Here is a 17,035-nt window from a genome sequence, read left to right as displayed (position 1 = left end):
ACTCCCCCTGCTTGTATTCCCTCTCTTGCTGTGTTTCTGTCAAATAAAGTCTTTTTTAAAAAAGAAAAAGAAAAAAAAGAGAAGTACAGCCTAGGGAATATATTTAATAATATTGTAACAATGTGGTATGGTAACAAATGATGACCAGTTATTGTGGTAAGAAAAAGGAAGTCAGCAGTCACTATGGAAGAGAATTTGGTGATACCTAACAAAAGCTCATGAGCATTTACCCTCTGACCTAGCAGTTTCACTTCTAGTAATTCTTCCAGAGGAAACACCTCCACAAATCATTTTTGCAGAAGATGCTTAGGAACTATAAACCAGAAACAAATGGTAAGTGGGTGGTGGATATGGTTGGGAGGGGGATAAGGAATGGAAATGGGACTTTCCTTAGTATTCTTTTATATATAGTTTTGAATTTAAACCATGTAAATATCTTACATATTCAATTATATAAAAAAATAAAATGAAAACAAAGCAAATCCTCTAATTGAATATACAAAGAGCAACTAATAAAAACAAATTGATTACATAAACACAAAGTAAAACCAAAAGCTAGTTGGGTAACTTTTATCACAATGCTCTGACTGGACACCATAGTGGGGACAAGAAGAGTGGGTAAGAAATGTTGCTCTTTATTTCCTGGTTAGTTATAGGCAGTGGTGTGAGTGTAGTAAGTCCGAAACTCTTTAGTACGTATTATAGTCAGAACAAATAAATCGACATGCTAATGTAATTGGGAACCAGGTTCTCATTATGGGAGAAGGGAGATAAAAATACGGAATGAGGTAAAGTGAAAGGAAGAATCTTGTGATGTTTGCTTTGAATTGGAGGTTATCAGTATGAAGTCTTGATTTAAAAAAAATTTCTAGCCCCACCTACCAAAAGGGCCTAGACACAGTGACACCCCAGTGTAATGTGCGTACCTGGAGCTCAGTTGTTGCTTTTTCAGTACCGTTTTTTCAATAAAAGGAACTAGGATTCTTTGAAAAAAAATGACTCTGGGTCAGCAGAAGCTCAAGATGCCAGAAAGCAAACAGGCACTTCAGAGACCCATCAAGAGGACACAGGGGCTAGCTTGAAGGAACTCTTGACAGGAGGAATTTGGGAAAAAATTAGGCATTCAAAAGAATAATGATGGTGCTGGATTATAACACATTGAATAAAAACAAATCGAATATGTATTTCCAGAAAAAAGAAAAACTGCTAGTTCATGAAAGCAGAATGAATCCTAGAATTAGAAAAATCACTGTTTTCCCAATATGGTAATTGATTCAGGCAAGGATGATAAATGGATGATAAACCATGAGGTGAAACTTTGTTGCGGAACAGCACAGTCTGACAGTCTCAAGGGCTTAGCCTGGAGATCACTTACTGATTACAAAAGGGAGAAAGTACCCCTACGGTAGAGAAGTATGACACACACCTCAGTCAAACGATCTAGCTTCACAGGAGCAGTTACGAGACAAACTGACAATGGGTTGCATAATCTAGTGTTTCTGTGAAAAATGTTTCATGCTGAGGACAGTGACTGTAAGAGGCCATCAGCATCCTGGCTTAAGAGATAAAAAATGGTGGAGAACAGTGTACCCTAAAAATAGGTGAAATACAGACTTTTGTTTTAAAGTAAAATTTCCTTATTGTCATTTTCAAATACAACTTTAATTTTTACCCAAGTAACAAAGGTACATTGTTCAAAAGGATTACCTGGTTGGGTCACAGGCTTATTCCAGGACTTTAAAAAAAAAAAGAGTCCTTTCTCTGCCTGCTCCTCTGCTCCTCACGGGCAACTTCAGTTCCTTTTGCCGATGGTATTTACCTTCATACCTCTGGTAGTGTGCTTATTATACATTCGGCATTTCTCACTTTTAAGCATTAGCTGTTTACTTCCTGAAGGGAAGGTGATTATCCAGGCCTCTTCTGTCTTGCTGGGAAGCCCCACTGCCATCGTCGTTGTACCCATGCACATTTCCCAGGCCCCGTGCTGTCAACATCACCATGTTCTAATCATGTTTAGAGCAGTGTCCAGTGTTAACATTAGTAGGACTCTGCAAAAACCATCCACAGCTGACCAATGTTGTATGTATATTACAGTTGCATTTCCTTTCCTGAACAACATTTTTGTTTTCCTTTGGTCTTTTTTCTTTATTTCTTTATATTTGTCACTAATTCAACCATAAATTCTTCCTCTTCTGTAAATCTCTTCAAGTACACTCAAAGGTATTTGGAATGTCCATCTTCTAGAAATTTCTCCCGTAGCCATATGCCCTGCTCTAATTTAGATGGTGTGCTATACACACAAATGTATAGCTTAATGGATTATAAGGTGAACACCCTTGTGACTACCACTCAGATAAAGACCTAGGCCTCGGCCCCATGCAGCCCTTCTGTGTGGCCTCTCCCATTCCCAGCTCCTTTCCCCCAAAGTAACACAGCTCACAGAGCAGTCACTTTTTTGTATTTCTAAAAGATGGTTTAATCACCCAAATGTGTATCCCTGGAGACTTTAGTCTTACTCTTTTAAAAAAAATGATTTGAGATGTCTTTTTTTCTTAATAGGCTCCACACTGGGTGTGGAGCCCCAGCTGTGGGGTTCGAACTCACAACCCTGAGATCAAGACCTGAACTGAGATTAAGAGTCGGACACTCAACCGACCGAGCTACCCAGGTGCCCCTGAGATGTCTTAAGTCTCTTTTTTGCTCTATAGATTACTTCTCCATTCCCCTTTTCCCCTGTTCTTCTGTTGAAGAATTGAACCATTTGACCTTTAGAGTTTTCCACAGTGTGACTTTTGCTGATTACATGCTCATGGTACCACCCAGTAGGTCCTCTGTCCTCTGCGTTTCTTTCCTTTTTTAAAAACAGCTTTATTCAAGTATAACTAACATACAGTAAACAGCACATACTTATTGTGTACAGTTTGAGACCTTCTGCCATATGTCTGCACCCACGAAAAGATCGCCAGCATCAGGATAATAAATACACCTATCACCCCCCAAAAGTTCCTTGTGCCCCTTTGTAATTTCTCCCTTTTGCCTCTCTCTATCTCCTTTGCAACTGAGGATCTGCTTTCCTTATTATAGGTATGTTTGTATTTTCTAAGATTTTACATAAATGGAATCATACAGTGCACATTCTTTTTTTTTTTTTTTTCTTTTGGCCTGGCCTCTCTCATTCAGCATCATTATTTTGAGATTCATCCCTGTTGCAAGTTTGGGTACTTTCTTCCTTTTTATTGCTGAGTAATATTCCATTGTGTGGATACACTACTGTTCATCCATTCAGTTGTTGATATAAATTTGGATTACTTCCAGTTTGTATCCTCTGTATTTCTTCCAAATTGGCAGCTGAGCTGGAGATTTTTATCAGACTCCAGGTCAGTCTGTAGGAGACACTGAATGTCTGGTTTCTCTCCTGTTGTGATGATGGTAGCAATAGTTGCTTAAGGTTTATACCTGTTAATTCACGGGTGGGAGGTTGGGGAAGAAGAGCTGGTTGCAAAATGATTGGAATTCTAAGTCTACAATTTATTTTTCATTTTTAAGTCGGCTCACTCTTTAAAGAGCTACTTCCCCTCATCTGCCACTTGGTTGCCCAGTGGTGTATCTCATGTGGGGTAGGTTAAATTATTCTTCCCCTTAATTTACCTGTTTTCAACAGGTGTTACCCACCCAGCTCTCATTTCTTTGAATGATCATATTTTTATTTTCCAAGAGTACTTTCTTGTTTTCTGTTGTCATTTTAAATAGCCTCTCTTCTTGTTTCATGGATGTAGTGTTTCCTACCTGAAAACAAGGAGTTTCTAAATAAAGTTTTCTTCTAATGTTGATTGCGTCTCTTTCCTCCAAGTTGTCTTTTTCTCCTTGTGGGTTTGACTTTTCATAGTGGAGATTTTCTTTGAATGTCTGATGATCTTTGGATATGTAATCATATTGATCAATAGGGCATTGTCTAGGATATTTCCTTAGGGAAGACTCAAGGTCAGTATCCTTAGATATTTTTGTGATTAATGGTATTCAAAAATCCAAGTGGGGAAAAGAAGGCTGGAGAGGTCTCAACTTTTAATATGTGTATTTTTCCTTGGTCTCCCTCTTTTTCCAGCATGGTATCCTTCCATTCTGAACTCTTTCCAGAGTCCAGAGACCATCTGTTTTACTCTTGCCAGAGGAGAAAACCTCCATTGTTATTCCATGAAGAGGCAGTCAGCTGTTGTATTGAGTCAGGGAAGGGATCTGGGATCTGTTTTTCATTTACAACAGTCCTGTTTTTAGCCCCACCTTTGCATCCCTTTCCAAAGTTACCTGAGCCAGCAATTCCTGAGCCTTTTGAGGGCCCTGAGGTAGAAATTAGGTTGCCACTGTGCCTGTTCCCCTGCTAGCTTTCTTCGGTCTGTTAGCAGTATATGGGGTTCATTTGAGGATTTTATTAAAAATGCAGATTGAGGGACACCTGGGTGGCTCAGTTGGTTAAGCATCTGCCTTCGGCTCAGGTCATGATCCCAGGGTCCTGGGATCGAGCCCCATGTTGGGCTCCCAGCTCACCGGGGAGTCTGCTTCTCCCTCTCCCCCTGCTTGTGCTCTCTTCTCTGAAATGAATAAATAAAATCTTAAAAAAATAAATGAAAATGCAGACTGATTCAGTAGGTCCAAGTTGGAGCCTGAGATTTTGTACTTATAACAACAGCTCCTAGGTGATGCTATGCTTCTGCTCCTCAGACCACACTTTATGTAGCAGGATGCTAAGTCATTTACCATTCATCCATTCATTTTCCAGCCTCTGGACTTTTTTTTTTTTTTTTTTTTTGCCTGGTGTCTGCTATAAATTCTTGTCGTTGGAAGTTTTTGCTTTTTTTTTTTTTTTAAGATTTTATTTATTTATTTGACAGAGAGAGAGACAGTGAGAGAGGGAACACAAGCAGGGGGAGTGGGAGAGGGAGAAGCAGGCTCCCCGCAGAGCAGGGAGTCCGATGCGGGGCTCGATCCCAGGACCCTGGGATCATGACCTGAGCCGAAGGCAGACACCCAACCGACTGAGCCACCCAGGTGCCCCGAAAGTTTTTGCTTTTAAAAAATTTATGAAAAATTTCAGACATACATACAAATAAATAGAATAACCATTAACCTGTGGTCAGTCCTGCCCCATCTATACTCCCATCAACCCCCACCCTGGCCAAACACATATACTGTATTATTTTGAAGCAAATTCTAGAGAACATATCTCATCTGTAAATATTTCAGTATGTATTTTTACATTTTTTGAATTACCATAGAAGTTGTTTAGGGCTGCACTCCTTGGCTAGCAGTAGCCACCTTCTTGGCATGTCCTTGCGTGGTCTTTCCTATGTGTGCACACAGCCCAGGTGTCTCTTGTGTGTGTCCAAATCTCTCCTTATAAGGATACCAATCAGATTGGATAAGGTTCCCCCCACTGCCAGGTGGCCTCATTTCATTTTAATTATCTCTTTAAAGGCCTCATAATCAAATACAGTCACATCCTGAGGTACTGGAGATTAGAGCTTCAACATAGGAATTTTGGGGACCACAGTTCAGCCATCACAAAATACCATTATAATGCCAAAAATTAATAACTCATTAATACCTCAGATTTCTAGGCAGTGTTCTAATTTCCAGTTTCTTATAAATGTAATTTTTTTTTAAGATTTTATTTATTTATTAGAGCGAGACAGTGTGCACAAGCAGGGGGAGCAGCAGGGAGAGGGAGAAGCAGACTCCCTGCTGAGCAGAGAGCCGGATGCGGGACTCGATCCCAGGACTCTGGGATCATGACCTGAGCCGAAGGCAGACACTCAACCAACTGAGCCACCCAGGCGCTATAAATGTAATCGTTTCGTTGAATTCAGGTAAGTTCTACACGTTGCACTTAGTTGATGTACCTGAAGTCTCATCTTTTGTTATTGATACAGTTTACTGAACATACAAGTTGTTTGTCCTGGAGAGTTGACCTCCATCTGGATTTTGCTTACTGCATCTCCTCGGGCTATGTGACATGTTCTTTTGTCCTCTGTTTTTTCTAAGTAAGTAGTTGAATCTGCAGGCTTGGTCAGGTTCTGTTTTCGGCAAGTCTACTTCATAGAGATGGTGGTACATCCTTCCATCTCTCCCTTTGGATGTTAGTAGCTACTGATGATTATTGGCTGCCTCCATTAATACATCAGGATTTACAGAATGGTGAGTTTCAAATTTTATTATTCCTTATTCACTTATTAGAGAGCTTCTATAAAAGTAAACATCCCCTCCCTATTCTGTCACCTAGTGGTACAGTTAGTTTAAAAAAAAAGAAAAGGCAGGGGCGCCCGGGTGGCTCAGTCGTTAAGCGTCTGCCTTCGGCTCAGGTCATGATTCCAGGTCCTGGGATCGAGCCCCGCATCGGGCTCCCTGCTCCGCGGGAAGCCTGCTTCTCCCTCTCCCACTCCCCCTGCTTGTGTTCCCTCTCTCGCTGTGTCTCTCTCTCTGTCAAATAAATAAATAAAATCTTTAAAAAAAAAAAAAAGGCAGAAAAAAATGCTTGATTGTTTCCTCTTTTTACCAGTTTAAAAACATAGTGACTTGGTTCTCTAGTGTCCTCACATGTAACAAATTAGGTTTGCTTGTTCGTTTTAGAATCAGGTACAAATTCAATTTACTGTTAGTTTCGTGGCATTATGAGAGCAAGTAGAGGTAATTGCATTTATTCAAAATGCCATCTTTCATTGGAAGTTGTATCATAATTTATATAGACAATTTCTTATTGTTGGATATTTAAATTAATTCTGGGCTTTCACTCGTATATCCAATACTGTGAGATGAACATCCTTAAGAAATAAAAACACTCATTTTCAGGGTACAGTTTGAATTTTGAAAAATGTATCCTCTTGTTGAACCACCACCTCAATCCCAAGTATAGAACATTTGCATCTCTACGGAAAGCTCCCTGGTGCCCCCTTGCCCCAACCTAGCCCCAGATTTCCACTGATGGTCTGTCTGGCGCATGGATTTGTTTTGTCCTTCTGGAGTTCCATGGAATCTTGCCGTCTGTACTCTTGTATCAGGTTCTTTTCATTCAGCACATTTCTGAGATTTATCCCTGTGTAGCATATATCCTTTTTATTCATTCCTTTTTATTGCTGAGAAGTACATCATATGGGTACACTACAATCTGTTTATTCATCCTCCTATTGATGGACATACGAAATATTTCCAGTTTGGACCCATGGTGAATAAAGCTGCTATACACATTTGTGTACACATTTTGTGGACATCTGTTTTCATTTCTCTTGGGTAAATAGCTGGATGAAATGGTAATTGAATGTTTAACATTGTCAGAAGGCTCCAAAGTGAGCAGTGTTTGAGAGGTCTGGTCCCTCTACTTCCTTGCCGCACATGTACTGTCAGTTCTTCTAAATGTTACTATTCTCGTGGGTGTGCAACAGCATCTCATTGTGGTTTTCATTTGCATTTGTGTCTGCTCAATGTGTCTGTTCGAACCTTTTGCCCATTTTGCTAATGGGCTAATTGTCTTACTGAGTTGTAAGAGTCCTTTTACATGTGTAAGAATCCTTTTACATTCTGGATTCAAGTCACTGGTCACATCTTTATTATATTTTCTCCCAGTCTGTAGCTTTCCTTTTCTGTTTCTTAACTATGCTTTTAAAGAGAAGTATTTCTTTTTTTAACAAGCCCAGTTTTTCAATTTGTGTATATGCACATGGATGTCCTAAGGAAAGCTATGCCTACTTTAGTGGATTGACTAGGATCCCCCCAAAATTCACGTCCACCTGGAATGCAGCCTTATTTGGAACTAGGTTTTTGCAGATGTAATTAAGGTGAGGTCATATAGGATTAAGGTGGACCTAAATGCAGTAGCGTTCTTACAAAGAGCGGACACACCGGAGAAGGCCATGTAAAGACAGAGGCAGAGATTGGCGGTGTGCTGCTACAGGCCACGGATCGCCAGCGGCCATCAGAAGCTGGAAGAGATGAGCATTCTCGGGGGCCTTCAAAGGGAGTGTGACGTGGCTGACACTTCAGTCTTCTGGCTTCTAGAACTGTGAGAACACATTCCTGTTGTTTTGAGCCACCCGGTGGTTAATTTGTTATGGCAGGCCGAGGAATCAGATACACCCACCCAGGATCACAACGATTTGCTTTTTTCTTCCAGAAATTTCCATTTCACATTGGCATTTTTAAGTTTTAAAAATTTTTAAGTCTTTTTAAGTTTTTATTTAAATTCCAGCTAGTTAACATACGGTATATATAATAATAGTTTCAGGTGTACAATATAGTGATTTCAACACTTCCATACAACAGCCACTGCTCCTCACAAGTGCACTCCTTAATCCCCATCACCTACTTCACCCATCTCCCTCCCCACACATTTAGTCTTATCCATTCTGAGTTTATTTTTGTGTATGATGTGATGTAATTTTTCCCATATGGATATCCACTTTACAGCGTCATTTTTAGAAGAGGCTGTCCTTTGCCCCATTGAATTACCTTGCTTTTGAAAATCAAGTGACCATAAATGTGTGTGTCTATTTCTGGATCCTCTTCTGTTTCACTGATTTATAGGACTGTCCTTAATGCTGATACCATCCCCTCTTCCCTCTTTCTGTGCCTTTATAACAAGTCTTAAAATCAGGTAGTATAAGTCCTCCAACTTTGTTGTTCTTAAAAATTATTTTGGCTCTGCTCAGCCCTTTACATTTCTATATAAATTGTAGAATCAGCCTGCCAGTTTCAACAACCAAAAAATACACTGAGTCTTCCAACCCATGGTATATATCTTCATTGGTCTAGATCTTCAATTTCTTTCCGTATTGTTTAAAATTTTCAGAATAATGTCTTGCATGTGCTTTGTCAAATTTATCCCTAAATGTTTCGTATTTTTAATGCTACCACTAACATGTTATTTTTCAGTTGTTTATCATGTGTCTAGAAATACGATTTTTAAAAAACCTGCAACCTTGCTAAATTTACTTGTTACTTTTAGTAGCTTTATTATTTTTTTTTTTTTTTTTTTAAAGATTTTATTTATTTATTTGACAGAGAAAGACACAGCGAGAGAGGGAACACAAACGGGGAGTGGGAGAGGGAGAAGCAGGCTTCCCACCGAGCAGGAAGCCTGATGCGGGACTCGATCCAGGGACTCCAGGATCATGACCTGAGCCGAAGGCAGTCGCCTAACCAACTGAGCCACCCAGGCGCCCTAGTAGCTTTATTATAGATTTAGATTTTCTAAGTACATGATCCATGATTACAGTTTTACTTCTTTCTTTCCAGTCTTCATGGCTTTTATTTCCTCTTAAGGCGTTACTGCACTGGATAGGGGTTCTAAAAAAATGTTGAGTGAAGGGTGGATCTTAGGGGGGTAAATGGCCATTCTTTCATCACTAAGCATGATGTTAGATGTAGGTTTTAGGTTTATCACAGCTGCTTTTTATCTGGTTGCCAAGTTCCCTCTTATTTTTTGTTTGTGGAAGTTTTAACCATGTTGGATTTTGTTAAGTGCTTTTTCTGTGTTAATTCAGGTGATCATACAGTTTTTCTCCTTTATTCTGTTAACATAGTGAATTATGTTACATTGATTTTCTAATGTTAAACCAAGCTTGCATTGGCTGTGATGTATTAGGGTATATTCTTTATATATATATCGATGGGTTTAATTTGATAATATTTTGTTAAGGGTTTTTGACTCTGTTCTTGAGGGATGTTGATTTATAATTTAGTTTTCTTGAAATGTTTTTGCTTTTGGTATCAGGGTGATTCCGGTCTGGTAAAAGAAGTTAGGAGGTATTTCTATCTTCTGTTTTCTTCCAAGTTTGGTATTTCTTCCTTTAATGTTAGTAGAATTCATCTACATTGAGCCTAGGTTTTCTTTGTGGGAAGGTTTTTAAGTGCAAGATCGGTTTAATAGAGATTGTTAGGGATCTTCTTGAATGAGATTTGGTATTGTCCTTCCAGAAATTTATGTCCTGTGACAGTAGTCTCATTAAAATAATTCATAACAGTCCCTTATTATCCTTTTAATGTTTGTAGGATCTGTAGTGAGGTCCTCTCTTTCCTAATTTTGTTAGGTTCTTGCTTAGTTTGGCTGAAGTTTTATCAATTCGTTGTTGTTTTTCCAAGGAACCAGCTTTTGGTTCACTGGTTGTTCTGTTTGTTTTATAAACTTCATTGTTTTCTGCTCTTAGTGCCTTCCTTTAGCTTACTTTGGGTTTAATTCACCCTTTATTTAAGGTAGAAACTTAGTAGGTCATTGAATTGAGACCTTCTTTTCCAATATAGACAAATATAAAGAAAATCAGAACAAAACAATGCAAAGGCAGTTAATGTATTGGGAATTAAAACTGAGTTTTTATTTTACCAATTTTCTGACATTTGCACTGTTGCTTTTCAAAGTTGTTTTCTTCTATAGCTTTTTAAAAATCTGATAATATAAATCATACATGCTGTTGAAAAATTTCAAATTCTATGGAAATGTGTTCAGATAGGCCATAGGAAATAATCACAAAATCTTTGCAGCTTAATGTGACAGACTTTAATTTCTTGCGTATACCATACATCCACTGTGCATCATCAGGGGCTTTCCTCCACACAGTCACTCAAGGACCCAGGTTGAAAGAGGCCCCACCATTTCAAGCTGTACCATCTGGAACACATGGCCTCTTTATTCCCTGTGGCAGGAGAAGAGAACACTGAAGGGGCTGTCCTCTGCAATTAAATGCTTTGGCCTCATAACCCTTTGGCTAGCAATAGCCACATCATGGGCCCACCTAATTTTAAGGGTCAAGGAACTGAAATCTCCCCATGGTCCCAGAAGCAGAGAAGTAGGTAGGAGTGAGCACTGTAATTCTATACTCCAGGAAAATCAGATCACCTGTCATCTTACCCTGAGATAATCCCTACTTCCTGTCGTCCTGCCTGGCCTCGCTGCCCTTCCTCACGGCCAGCCTTATGTTTGGGGTTGGTGGGAATTACTCCTGTGATCTGACGGATCATTGATTCATATTTTGTTGTGTTCTACCTTTGCAGCTCTTATGTGATTTTATCAGTATACAGATGAGACTTGGGGAAGGGCAAATCAAGAAATCTTTGCTAGCTGCCTTAGCAACATGGAAATTTCAAGTTTCTTTTTAAAACCTTTAGAGTATCTCTGAAAGATAGACAAGTAACTGGTAACCATAGTTTTATCTAGGGAGGGAACTGGACTGGATAGGAGTTGGGAGTAAGGGGTGTTGAAAGTGGGCAGGATGAATAATTTTCACAGCATACACTTCTATAACTTGACTTTTATACCATGTAAATTATATTACCTATTTTTAAAAACAAGTTAAATAAAAACCTGTTTCCTGTATTTTCTTAACTTTCTATATTGAATTTCATTATACTGTGTAAATGAATGAAAACATATTTCTTTAAAAGCTGTCAGATGGTGTCATTTATATGGGGAATCTAAAACAAACAAAGTTCCACTCAGACACCGAGAGTGGAAAAGTAGTTGCCAGGGGCTGCGGGGTAGGGGAAACAGGGAGAGGCTGGTAAAAGGGTACAAACTTTCAAGTATAAGATGAATGAGGTCTGAGGATCTAATGTTTAACATAGTGACTGTAACTGATAACACTGTATTGGATAACTGAAATGTGCTTAAGAGAGAAGAACTTAAATGTTCTCAACAACGAGCAAAAATATGTGAGATAAGTATCACAACTGATTACTTAATTTGACAGGTATGTATACCAAATCATCATGCCATATGCTTTAAATGTCTTACAATTTTATTTGTCAATTATACCTCACTAAAGCTGGGAAAGAGAACACAGTAAAAAAAAAAAGTTGTCAGAGTTGAATGACATTTTATTTTTTAACTGAACTTTGACCTGTCATCAAGCAAGGACCATATTTTGAAAAGTTTCTTTACAGCTACCTTTTGAAGGAATAAAATTACATTATCCACATAGATTAGTTACGGTCCTTTGGGTTATCAGTAATCACATAGTCACTTTTATTTGGATGTTACCTTTTCAGAACTTTTTTACATACTTAAGTTGATCCCTTTCTACACTTCCAGTTGTGAGTTGAGCCATAATGTAACTTACTGAAGAATATGAGCTTTGAATTCAGACCTGAGCTTGAATTTCAGCTCCAGCATTTATCAGTCATCCACCCTCAGGAAATGGGCTTATTTACCCCTGCATCTGCTTCCTCATGGGGAAAAATATCTACCTTTTTGTGATTGTTGTAAGGGTTATTAGGTAAACGGCATGTAAACCCCTGAACAAGGCTCAGTATGGTATTTCTACTATAGGTTTTCTCCATTCATTGGGATCAGCAAATCTAGCTACAGTGCTAATTCCATTTTCTGTACAAGAGTAGACCAGGATGTTAACCCTGCTCCTCTTTATATACTGCTGTTTGATGCAAATGGTTCTGTCAGACTTCTCTAGACTGCATAACACAACTCTTTGATTATAGTATTATGTATTTTTATTCTCAAACTCTCATCATGTAACACATGACTTTGCAAAAGCTACATGATGTGTGATATTACAACTGATTACAGATGAGAAATTCAGCTGCCTGCTATTGAGCTGAACACCAAAGCAGTTTGTGAAATGTGAAAAAATGCCACTCTGCTCACTAAATTTTTCCTTTTGGGAAAATATAATTTTTCATTAAAATGTTACTTATGTTACATGCAACAAGTGTCAAAAGGTCCTGAAACCAAATAGTTTGAGAACTACTGGTTTAGACTCTGAAGGCTAAGGGCAAAAACTGCAAGGCAAGCAAGACTTCTTTAAATAGATGCCATGTGATATGTACCCATATCTCAGGGTCTTTGGGGGCTTCAACCTAAATGTATCCCCTGTCTTCCTTTCCCTGGAAAAAAAAGAATATAAGCAGTTAATTACTGGCTCTAATCCCACAGAAAGTTAGTTTTTCTAAGCAGAGAGTTGGAGCCAGTTAGATACACTGAAGTCCCACTACCACTGCTATTAATGATGGTTATTTATGTTTTCTATCTTTCACACAGAGCTTAGTCGCATGGCATTTTGGAATGCCAGGTACCAAAAGTGAGATTACTGAAGGCAGTAAAACTGAGATTATCAGCCAAGAAAGACCTACTGGAAAAAGCAAAGTAAGTATGTTAAGTGTCGTTGTGTTAAGAATTGGGGTTTTTTGTTGTTGTTGTTTATTTGAAAGAGCTCAAGCAGGGGGAGGGGCAGAGGGAGAGGGACAAGCAGAGTGGAGCTTGAAGTCCAACAGGGGCCACAGGGCTCGCTGGATCCCAGAAACCTGAGATCATGCCCTGAGCGGAAATCAAGAGTTAGACGCTTAACCGACTGAACCACCCAGGCGCCCCTGGGCTTTAAATAGGAACCCAGAGACTGATCCAAAAATCATGGTTTGTTTCCTGCTAATTCTTCTAAACTGGCCAGATCGCAGAGCAAGCCCAAAGATGCCTTAAAAGGACTTCCACATTAACTATTCACATTGTATGTGAAACATAGGAGTTGATTCATAGTTTAAAAAATCATTTGGGAAAAGAGCTGTATCTTCTAAAAATCTCTGGATTCCTGCAGTTATGGTGAACATTCTTCAAGGGAAAATTCAGTACAGGTAGCTATCAAAGGATTTTTTTTGTCTTGGGAGGTTGTTTAAAGAACAAAATACTGGAATTTTGAATACTTTCAGTAGTTTATGGGGAAGTGTGGCATAAAACTGGTATCATGAGAAAGTTTTGACTGGTTTCCAGGATCACGATATTCAGGAACCAGTGTAAAACGACTAGAACCTCGTGTTCCGATATCCTTCCTTTTGATTGCTTTTTATTGGCTCGAGTTGCGTATCTTCCCAGGGCCTTTTCCCCCTCATCTCTTGTTTCTTACAGCTTTCTGATTCTCTTACACATTCCATTGCAAACTTGTCTTTATTCTTCCACTCCTCTTCTAAAGAGGTTCATGGCTGGTGCCTTGGGTGGTTATCGCTGATCATCCTTCTCCTCAGTTACTTTCTTCTTCCAACTAGCCTGCTTTTCTGTCCTTCCAGTTGGCCCCTCTCTCAGAGCCAGTGAGGAAATGGACACTCCGGAAATATCCCTTAGATGCTGACCACTTAAACATGGATTCCTTAGCTTTATTTAATTTCGGATGAGAGTTATAAAGGATAAAATCATTTTATACAGATAATTCTGTTTCTTTTATCCTATTTTTTTTAGATGGGTCTTTATAAATATGAACCTCCTCTGTTTACCTTCTTCACACCCCTTCTAAACAACGTTGACTATTTAAAACAGCCTGTTTTTTTTCTTGGCACAAGGAGGACGTCATATATTCTTCATCCCATCTGGGCTTCCTTATCCAAACACCACCACTTATAAAGCCAGTGGCATTTGTCAAGGTGGTAGCCATGAGTCTATGCCTTTGTACATCAAATCTGAATGGAGCTTTTTGGTAAAGGGTCAAGTTAAAGTATATATATAATTTGGAAAAAAATTGAGCATACAAAAGAACTTGTTTCATTGGTTCTTTTATAGTTATGAAAATAGGTATTAACTGATTTTTTATAACTGTCTTTATAGTTACTTTTTTATATACACGTGTGTATGTGTATATATATATAATTTGTGTACCTTAGTAAGTCAGCTTATGAAATGGTAGATTTATAGCCATGACAGTGTGTTAAAGAAAAAATCATTCATGACCCTTGTTAAAGAACAGTAAGGCAGACTTTTATCCAGGACCTTTGTGCTAGGTGTAGGGACCACTACAATGGGATTTTGCAGTTGGGTAGAAAGATTGGGCTCAACTCTGAATACAACAAGGAATAGTAGGAATTTATAGCCAAGGAGCAAGGTGGAGGTCAGTGGGTGGAATATTACTGAGGAAACATCAGGGATAATAAGGGATTCTTGCTAAAGTCAGGACAGGGTGATAGGTCATCATTGGAAGATGATGTGGGATAAGGAACCCAATCAGATATTGAAGAATGACAGAGTCTGGCTAACCTCACTCAGCAGGATTCTTGATAAAGTTGGACAATGAAAAGATGAACATGGAAGCTCAAGAAATCAGTTGAACTCTCTTCTCAACATGGATGGAAAGACTGTCAAGATAGGGTTCAGTCTGTAAAGAGAACGGATAGCCTTCCCTCACCCTGATCTTTTTTCTTTACCCTCAGACAATATCCTCAACTACTCCCTTGAAATTATTTAATCATTTATCTGGTTTTAGGCAAATTCAGTTTTTTTTACTTTTCAGACTTGATATTCCCTTACTTTTTACCTTTAAGTTTGAGAAATTCAGAGAAACCTATAACTCGATGAGTACCCTTTTAGTCTTTTTCTGTACATGCATGTCTTAATAATTAGATGCTGCATAATTTTGTAACCTGCAATTCACTTAACTAAACATACTGTAGAAATTTATATTTTTTTAACATGTAACAAATTCATTAGGCTTAACATTTAACAAGTACAAAAGAGGAAGAGTGAAAACTAAGTCTTCCTCCTATCTGGAGAAGCATTTTTAATAGCTGCCTAACAGTATATCATAAGGATGTACCATGTATTTTTAACCCATCTCCAATTGTTGACATTGTGAGTGGGTTTGTTACTGTTTCATTTATTTATAAACACTGGTGGAACAGCCTTACAGAAACAACTTTTGGTCAACCCTGTGATTTTTTTTTTAATGATAAATTTCTTGAATTTCCTTCCATCCTTTTATTTTTTTTAAGTAATCTCTACCTCCAATGTGGGACCCAAACTCACTACCCTGAAATCAGAGTCGCAAGCTCTACCAACTGAGCCAGCCAGGCACCTTCCTTCCATCCTTTTTCTGATTTCTTCCCCTTTGACCTTTTTCATCTTCTTTTCCTGCCTCCAAATGCCTTAGTCCCTCAAGCCTCAACTCCTGTTCCTTGGCCTTTACCTAGCAGTTCTTAATGTTCTCTGGTATCCATACTCAACCCCTATTCCTTCCTTGGATTCCGTCATCTGTCCAGGTGCCATATCTGATTTTCTTTCCTTTACCTATGTCCCCAGTATTTTCAGCTTTACCATCTGCTTTATATCTTCGAGTTTCAGAATGATGATCCTGCGGCAAAATGCTATCCTACATTTCACTGACAAAAAGAAAGCTGGGTGGATAATAATGTTCATGGTCTGGAGTCAGAGTAAAACTGGGTTAACAGCCATCAGTGATTGTTACTGTTATTCCTCTCAGGCTGCTATTTTAATCCTGTGTTTTGGTTCTGGTAGATAAAAGTACTTTTCTATCTCTACAACTTACTAAAACCTGTACTTTTACAGAAGTTGTAGTAACTTATATGTAAAATTTTGCTTATAGATCTGAGAGTTCTGGACCATCTGGGTCTCAAAAAATGACCAAAGTGTACACATTCTTTCTGATCATATTCTGTATTATGAGAAATATAAATTCCTATTTATATATTTATAGTGGACCCTTGAACAACACAGGTTTGAAGTGCAAAGGTCCACTTATATGCAGACTTTTCCAATATGGGACAGTGCTATATATGTATTTTCCTTATGGTTTTCCTAATATTTTCTTTTCTCTAGCTTACTTTACTGTAAGAGTACAGTAATGTAACACATATACAAAATGTGTGTTAACTGACTGACCAGTAAGGCTTCTGGTCAAGAGTAGGCTATCAGTAGTGGAGTTCTGGGGGAGTCAAAAGTTATATACAGATTTTTGACTGTACAGGGGATCAGCACCCCTTCCTTGTTCAAGAATCAACTGTAATTATTTGGGAAATGAGTGGATTAAATTAGTTCTTTGAGAATAAAGTTTTTTTTGTTTTGTTTTTTTAAAGATTTTATTTATTTGACATGGGGGGGGCCCAAGCAAGGGGAGGGGAAGAGGGAGAAGCAGGCTCCCCACTGAGCAGAGAGCCCGATGCGGGGCTCGATCCCAGGACCCGGAGATCATGACCTGAGCCGAAGGCAGACCTGCACCCGAGAATAAAGCTTTAAATTAGACATACCATGAAGTTTTCTTTTCGTTTTTCCTTA

General features: G+C 38.7%; 1 protein-coding gene across 2 annotated transcripts in view; it reads left to right on the top strand.

Moving 5' to 3' along the window:
• Nucleotides 1-17,035, top strand: part of GPR160 (G protein-coupled receptor 160) — a 49,502-nt gene that overhangs the window by 28,558 nt on the left and 3,909 nt on the right. Inside the window, exons 3-4 of one of the 2 annotated variants that reach the window (XM_078069417.1) lie at nucleotides 5,660-5,861; nucleotides 13,031-13,135. The gene's annotated coding sequence lies outside the window, so the exon portion shown is untranslated. The remainder of the gene's footprint in view (nucleotides 1-5,659; nucleotides 5,862-13,030; nucleotides 13,136-17,035) is intronic. The other variant, XM_036118352.2, reaches the window with a different exon arrangement.

The sequence above is a fragment of the Halichoerus grypus genome, chromosome 1 (genome assembly GCF_964656455.1).
Source record: "Halichoerus grypus chromosome 1, mHalGry1.hap1.1, whole genome shotgun sequence".
NCBI lineage: Eukaryota > Metazoa > Chordata > Mammalia > Carnivora > Phocidae > Halichoerus > Halichoerus grypus.
Note: the sequence above shows the minus strand (reverse complement) of the source record. Positions and strands in the feature narration are given on the sequence as shown.